This window comes from Helianthus annuus, chromosome 10, assembly GCF_002127325.2.
Source record: "Helianthus annuus cultivar XRQ/B chromosome 10, HanXRQr2.0-SUNRISE, whole genome shotgun sequence".
Taxonomy (NCBI): Eukaryota; Viridiplantae; Streptophyta; class Magnoliopsida; order Asterales; family Asteraceae; genus Helianthus; species Helianthus annuus.
Genome location: NC_035442.2, coordinates 19,501,611 through 19,510,117, shown reverse-complemented (window position 1 = coordinate 19,510,117; position 8,507 = coordinate 19,501,611). Strand labels below are relative to the sequence as shown.

The 8,507-nt window shown below is 34.7% G+C and overlaps 1 pseudogene; it reads right to left on the bottom strand.

Moving 5' to 3' along the window:
- Window positions 1-3,538, bottom strand: LOC110880725 (annotated as a pseudogene).
- Window positions 3,539-8,507: the final 4,969 nt, after the last annotated feature.

The following is an 8,507-nucleotide window of genomic DNA, read 5'->3' as shown; positions in this document are numbered from 1 at the left end:
AAAAAGTAAAAAACAATTGCTATATTTATACCAAAGTTGACTCCTTCCAAAGGTTTATTAAAACATGCTAGTAACTGAATCTAATATTCACAATATACGATATCAAAAAACACAATATAAATTTCTTCTAATCCTTTGGTCTTTAAAGCTCTCAAATCTTTGAGATCTTGATGAGCATTTCAAGAGCTTTTTGCGTGTACTGAAGATACACTTCTACATCACTTTATCTTCGTTAAACCCTGTTAAACCCTGCAAAAATGATGATAGTTCTTCATCAGATTCTCATAACAAAAGATCGCGGATTTTTTCTACCATGAGAAACAAATATATGTTTAACCGCCCTGGTTAACCACAAGATATTCCAAAATTAGCTAGCTAAACAAACACATTTAAACTATAAGTTTTGAGTTTTTAGTTATCGCTTACGCCATACTGATCGCCGAAGTAATGGTGTACCCGATGGTCGTACTAACTTGAATCACATACTGAGATATTCCACATTGGTTTTAGTTAAGAATTCCGAACCCGAAAACCACCAAAAACCAAACCGCATAACCAAATATGTAATATTGTTTGGTTTTGGTCGGTTTCAGTTTAGATTTCTGAACCCGGAAAACCAAACATGTAATTCTGTTCGGGTTTATAAAGGTTTGAGACTTTTAAAACCGAAAACCAAATATGTAATTTGCTTCGGTTTTAAACAGTTTTTGGTTAAATCGGTTTAAAACCAAATAACAAACACCCCTATAGTTGGAATAAACGAAACGATAGTGAGGCTCAGGTAGAGTTGCCTGTCTCATGTTAGCGCCATCATCACCTGCGGTAACCCGAGCGGCAGTTCATCACCTCTATCCACCTGCCAAAAGTGTATGGTCTTCCCATACGTTTTCGCCACTTTCTCGAGATCTTTTCGTTCAACCGGACCGGGAACATCGGGAAGGAAGAGCACGCCGCTCTTCATCTCATACTCGTGGCTATGCCACCTCGGTTTTTTGGTGTCCGGAAGAGTTAAAAATTGTTCTTCAGTTAGTATGTATTCCAGCCCGATCAACTGCGCATCGGCATCGGGCCAGTCGTAGATCAGACATTGTCGCATGTCTTCGTTCAGATGGTCGCAGTAGTGATGCGTTTCCACTTGGCGAATCATGTCGTCCGCGTAAAAGTGAAATCTAAATGAAAATTAACAAAATCAATGCTTTGATGTACGGCAAAAGAAAATGTAAAAGTAAATTAACGCGTTCTTTGTTCTGTTTCAAACCAAACCGACCACCCAATCCTTTTTAGGTTCGGTTTGTAACCAAAATCGAACTATTGAGTTTGTGGAAAATAATTGAAAATATGTGTACAAATCAGTTTTCCGGTCCTGTCTTTAACCGAACCGTTTTTTAGCAGTTTTAGAAAACCGGTTAGTTTTTTTAACCGATGGGAACCAAACAGGTACTAACCGGTTTAGTGGAGTCTGACCTGACGTCCTTGATGTCAAGGCCACGTGCAGCAACATCGGTAGCAACTAATATCGGGGACTTTCCAGAACGGAACTGATTTAGAACAAAGTCTCGCTCACCCCGAGACTTGTCTCCGTGAATGGCAGCAGCCCCGAGATTACGACTAATACTATGTGTAAGCTGATCACATAATTTTTTAGTTGAACAGAAGATAATAATTTTGGGACCCCTTTCTTCTGATCTCAGAATCTGCTCCACACACCTCTGCTTCTCCATTTGAGGGACCACTTCCACATACTACAACATCACATATCAAGCTGTTAGCTAGGGCCTACGAGTAAATATATCAGTATATACGCAACACCACGTTACCTGTGTAATAGACTTGTTTGCAGCAAGTTCAACTGCATTGCCAATGTTGACCTGAACAGGATTGACCAGAAGATCACCAGCTATTTTCCTCACTTCTTTGGGCCAAGTGGCAGTATACATTAGCGTCTGCCTTCGAGGAGGTATTTCATTAACAATCTTCCTTATTTGAGGTTCGAAACCCATATCAAGCATCCTATCAGCCTCATCAAGCACAAGAAGAGAAACTTGACGAAAGTCAATCTTCCTCATTTCGAGTATATCATTTAGTCGACCCGGAGTTGCTACCACAATATCCGCTCCTCGTTCTAATTCCTTAAGTTGTGGTCCCTTAGGAGCCCCACCATACAAACACTGAACCACATTCACACTCATTAGCAAATATATACGCAAATAAAAAAAGGAAGATAATAATAATAACTGAAAACTCACCGTGCAAGAGATTCTGATGGATCGGCCAAACTTGATGGCCTCATCTTGTATTTGAGTAGCAAGTTCTCTAGTGGGAGCTAAAACAACGACTGTGGGCCCATTTTGGGGATTGTTGTTACAATGTCTAAGCAGCATGAACGCAGGAATCAGATAGCCTAACGTTTTACCAGAACCTGTCTTTGCAATTGCCACTATGTCCCTGTTTGTAGAGCAATAGGCCATGTTTGTGCTTGAATAAGTGTAGGCGAAGCAAAACCAGCAGCATATATCTGAAACAAAATCATATTAATTAACTCTCTAGATTAACGAATATGTTTTTATGGATTGTCAAGCATTTTGCAGAATGTTAAAAAACCTAGAACTGAAAAGATGATTAAAATTGGGAAAAAAAAGTTAACTAAATAAAGATCGATAGATATAGAGTTGCTTACTGAAGCAACTCGAAGCAAGAAAAGGTGCAATTATGACAAATGAGGCAGAGCCAACATCAGAATTTGCAGCCTAACTCAGAATAAAGTGGTGGCGGCGTACGACATGTGCTCCTTTTCTGGAACAGATATCACACCTGCGTTAAGTCAAACGTATTAATCCTAGAATCAAAATTAAGAAGAAACAAAAGACGCTAAACATACATGATATAAAACTCTAGCACATAACCAAAGATATTTGAACAAAATGTAATAGCCGATGAGGATGACTTACCTCTCTCAATAACTCTGGAGGGAAGACAGTGGACTCAAATGACATGAATGGAGCTGGAACATTATCACCCTATGGAATTAAACGAAGATAGTAACCCATATCAAGATTCCGTTATATCTCTTACAATAAACAGACAGCATGAAACATTATCATGAACATATTAAAGTCAAGTCAGTAAACAAACCTTTGCTGTGACGTCATGTTTTTTTACGATAAACATCAACAGATGATAGAGCCATAGCATCTGAAGGGCCCATTACTATTTTGACCGAGATGTTACCTTGATACCGAAACCATCACCATAGTTACTTTGAACTTGCTGATCACACCCTTCGCCGAAAAACGCCTATTTCACCAGAAACATCACTATCAATCATCATATATATCAATAACTTAACCTACAACCGGATTATGAATCAAGGGTCACCAGAACCTACCACGTGTGCCTTAATCGACCCAGCACCGCTGCCCGTTTAGCATTCTTGTAATTCCTGCTGTATAATTTAGTTAACCTTACATAACCAGCATTTCGTTTCGAGATTACAATACCCTTATGTATGGACACTTCCACCTTGCAATATGATACAACCCAGATTTAGAACTTATAATAATTAGATATGTTTTTGTGTAACAATTAAACTATCAAATATTAATTTATATGGAAATTGTAACTATACTACTGTACCTGCAGTTGAGGGCCCACGCCCCTAAATCCATTCACCCAACTATGCCATTTATCGAATGCTCTGCTGGTCTATTTGAAACCAAATATGTCTACTGATCGCCCTCTCACCTTTCTATTCTCTTTCTTAGAAACCACAACTCCAAAACACTACTAATCATCGCCTCTGTAGAATTATATTATACCTTTTCCACGAAAGTCAAAACCTTATTAGTGTTTTTCTGTTCAGTTTCGTCGACGTTGTTAGGGTTTTGCCCACTCCAAGAAATTTTCTAGCTTTTGTACGTCCTCCATGTCTGTCGCTCAACCCAACACATATCTGGAAGCATTACACAAATCCGACTCAAATAACAAACAAAAAACAGTATATTATATAATGAACAATTAAATTTATAATTATCCAAATTATAAAAAAAAATCATTGTTTAATCAAAGTAGAGTGTGATTGAGCAGTTGTAGACCAAAAAAGGATCAAAAAATTACTCAAATTGAGTTTACACGAACACCAACCATCACCAGCTTTGGCATCAGCGGAAACTGGGCTAACAAACAATGGGTCAATGAATGATGCACAAACATACCAGATCTGTAACATAATCAGTAACATGAGCATCTAAATCAGCTACAAACATACCAGATATGGGCTGTTAATATTCCTCTAAAAACTCATATCTACAAAGTGTTGATTATATCATAAGATCATGGGTAAAACATAAACCCTAATGATGTAAATTCAATCATAAACAATGAAATAAGAGGTGTGTACCTGATTAGCAGTCACCACACCAGAGAGGGAAGTAGACGCCATGTTCGTCAGATTGGTCTGGTTCCCCTTTAGGATGTATCTTCTTGATGGTAGTACCAAGTTCTTTAGGGTTGAAGAACTTGTAGTAATGGAGAGAGAGGAGGGCGATTTTAGGTGTGATGTTATGAGGGTCTAACCCTAATCCCTCTCTAGTAATCTCCTTATATACACCCAAGGGGAAACCCAATTAGTTAATTAGGGTAATCTGGCCCATCAACAATTACCAACTAATTTATTATAGGTTTAATATATTTTGATCCAAATAATATAAATGATTATAATGGCTACACAATTAAATATAAATATAATAATTATATTTAATCTTACATTCTCCCACTTAGCCGAGTAATCATTTATCATGAGTATTAGATTAGTCTGATCAGAAGTTAATACTCATTTTAGCCTTAAACAAGTACTATAGCAGAGAAATACAGCCGTTGAATCATTATGCGACTCAGGACCCCCATTAGTCATACTATAGCCTTAATTTAAAACCTAACAGTTATGATCAAAATACAAACAAGCCCTTTAGCGTTTGATTTGTATTTATAGTTGTCTATATGTCATTACACCGGCAGAACATATGTAAGAGACATACAAAATCAAACTGATGAGGAATATTAAAAGTTAATCATTCATAGTACGATATGCAGTTGTACATAGTCATCAATAAACCCGTGATTATTATAAGCGCTTACATAATAGTTATGGGTGATAGACTTTTAGTTATAGGATCCTTAAGCATATCATGAATGCATTCGATACAAAGATTTAGTTTCCTCAATTCGTTCATAAACGAATAATTAATTGCGTATCGAAATTTAATGCAGCACCTCTCGAACTGTTACTGTTCAAGGAGACATGGTAGCTGACTTTATCACAATAAGTCTTCAATATATTAATTATATGGAGTTAATAAACTTATGAGTCCACTGATAAATTTCCAACAACATTTAGTGACTATATTATGTCGTTATAACTTAGGTTGTTATTATCAGTTCATTATGACTCTTCCATAAGATAGGTTTGTCTGCTGACATAAGGATATATACCCGAAATTACATTTTGTCATCTTTGAATATTACAAAGTTAGAGTAATAAACCGGTTTTAATTCTCACTTCTTCTTTAAATTATAGTCTCTCGTTTCTTTTAAAGATATTGTAATACTCAATTAAATGCTTCACATTAATCTAGACATATCTAGTGTGTTGCAATATGAGTAATATCTAAACGAGTATAGACTTAAACTTACGTAAGGCTTCTAATTAGTGAAGCGTAAGAAATAATCTCATTTATCCTATTATCCTCTAAAGGAGAGCAGTATTGTTTGTTACATATGTAAGGACCAATTTAATGTTAAACTTATGGAACGGAAGTAATGTCCCATTTGGTCTATCTCAACATGTTATGATATCTATTATGTAAGAGATATCTCTGAGATCTATTATATCAAAGTTTGTGTTAACAATGCTTTGACTTATGTAACATATACCTGTCAAAAGAATATCATCTATATAGACAAGTTTAATTTAGTTGCTCCCACTCATTTTGAGGTAGGTTCATTAATCCACTTGATTCTTGATGAAAATAATTACGTTAAGATTTCATCACATTATGATGTTTGCATTAACCCATACATGGATATTATTGGCTTACAATGAAGCGTTCTTTAACCTTCAGTTTGAAACTTTAGGTTGTTATCTAATGAACATGTAAATGTGTCAGCCATTGTTAGGGAAAATTCTTTTAATGTTCATCTAATGTAGCTTTAAACTATTATAAGCTACTAGAACAGTGATGATCCTCAAAGAAATCTTTGATAATTTATCTCTTCCTAAGTATAACCTTTGACAATCAATCATGCTTCTTAGTGTCTTAACGTTTATATATTAGGATTTGGTTTAGTTATGAACACTCTTAAATGATTCAATCAAATCCCAAACGTTATATGAACACATAAAATCAGTTTTACTAGAAAACAGTTTTATTCCATTCAGAAGATTGATTGGCACTAATGGCTTAATTTTAAGAGATAGGATCAGTAACCTTTTCCAAAATCCATTTCAACTTCAGTTAGGGAGGTTATGTAATCATCAAAGTTAGTAGGTTTTTAAACCTAGATGACCTCCTGAGTTGATTATTGGGTTTGTTAGAAGTTTCAGTTTTATGAATTAGCTATTGATTAGGTTTCTATCATTTTCAGGATTCTAAGTTTGTAAGAGTTGGTGCAGTATGGTGTACAAGAGGTGTAATCGGAGTTAAATTTGGAGTGAAATTTAATGACACTCTTCCCCCCGCCTCTTGTATTCCTTGCAAGTCATGATAAGGACTTTAACTGCTCCCACTGACCTTAGAAAACTTAAGGAACTCGGCATGCTTAGGGTCAATGTGTAACGACTAACAAATTCTAATAGAGAAACACAAATTAATGACGTTAGTCGTTGTAGTTTCTCTTGTTGAGGATTATGTTAGTTTAGATAAGAAATCTAAGTGTGCCCACAATTAAGCAATAATGAAACTTTTGTAAGAGTAACATTAGATTTTAAGGAGACAAATTTTGTGGAACAGTGTCGTGATGGAGCGGTGTCTTGTACAAGAGGTGTAAATTGAAGTAATATAAAGTTTTCACTCCCCCACCTCTTGCAACTTTTTACAAGTTATAATTAAGACACTTAATGCTCCCACTGATCTTTAATATCTCTAGAATGCTACAAGAGAAGTTTCAATGAGCTACGTGATGTGGGAACCTATCACATATACGTTAGACTTTATTTGATTCCTTTAATGTCCATATATCATGAGAAACCTTAGGGACATATTTAATAGAAATCTTATTAAGTACATATATGAATAGATTTCTTTTAAAAAAATGTGGGCCATATACGACAAATTTAGATACAAATAGATAGTCTTTAAATGATAAATGAATTATGTCTGAATGTTCCATTTTGGAATAAATTCCATGAATGTCAATGAATGACTTATGATGGACCCATACTTATTCCTTAAGCCAAGTCATATTTTAGGGCTTTAACGTCATGATTTAAAGTCACTTAGAATGAGATTAGATGAAAATCATCCTCATTAACCATGTCATGATTTCTCATGAATTTTGGTTATAATGGATGAAATTTGTAAGTCTCATTTTCTTTTTGTCAAATTCTCATTTACATGATGACAAAAGTTGTGAAAGTGTAAGGTATCATCTAGTTTTATCTTAATAATGTTTCAATCCAGGTATTTAGAACAAATAAGATGAAAGTTTAAGATAAGTGTGACTTTATGTTGACTATGCAAACCTCACAACCTTCATAACATTGCTTAATTATGATACTATATTCTTTTAATACTCAGAATATATGTACGGTATCGAAAAACGTTATTAGAAGATTGCTTATTATTGTTCTTATAGCCTTAACATTTAATCATGTCACTAACTCTCATGTTAGTTATTTGTTAACTTCTGGTAAGGAAACGTTTAAAACTAGAGTCAAGTAATCATGTGTTAATAGGAATATTATAATTAGTAGACTTAAATATCTTTAATAAGTGACTATCTAATTAATTCATCCAACTGTTCTTTAGAATAATGGATAGTCTCGTTGCTTATGTCTAGTCTAATGACATAATTATGCAGTGAGATTTTCCTTTGAAGAAACTTAAAGTTGGAATTTTTACTTGTAATTTGTCTATGGACCTTAAAACAATCCTCTTTTAAATTAAGTGGTTGTAAGGTGAGTAACAACTTATTTTCCAGCTTTAAACATTTATTTATTGTACATATGTTGCTTATCAACACACTCATTATACTTTGGTACTTTTGAGTGTTATAGTTGATTTATAAGGCATCAAATTGTACAAGTGAAAATCTTAGTATGTAATGTACTGGAAAAATGTACTTATTTCCATGCGTAAGCCCTTAATTTTATGGGTCATGGTATCGTACATTATTACGTATTCACATATACCACTTAACTTTATAGTTTAGAATTTTAAAAGAAGGCATGCATCTTAGGAGTTCTAGTGATTATTCCATATATAAGAGATTAGCCTTAGGAAAAACTTAATCTG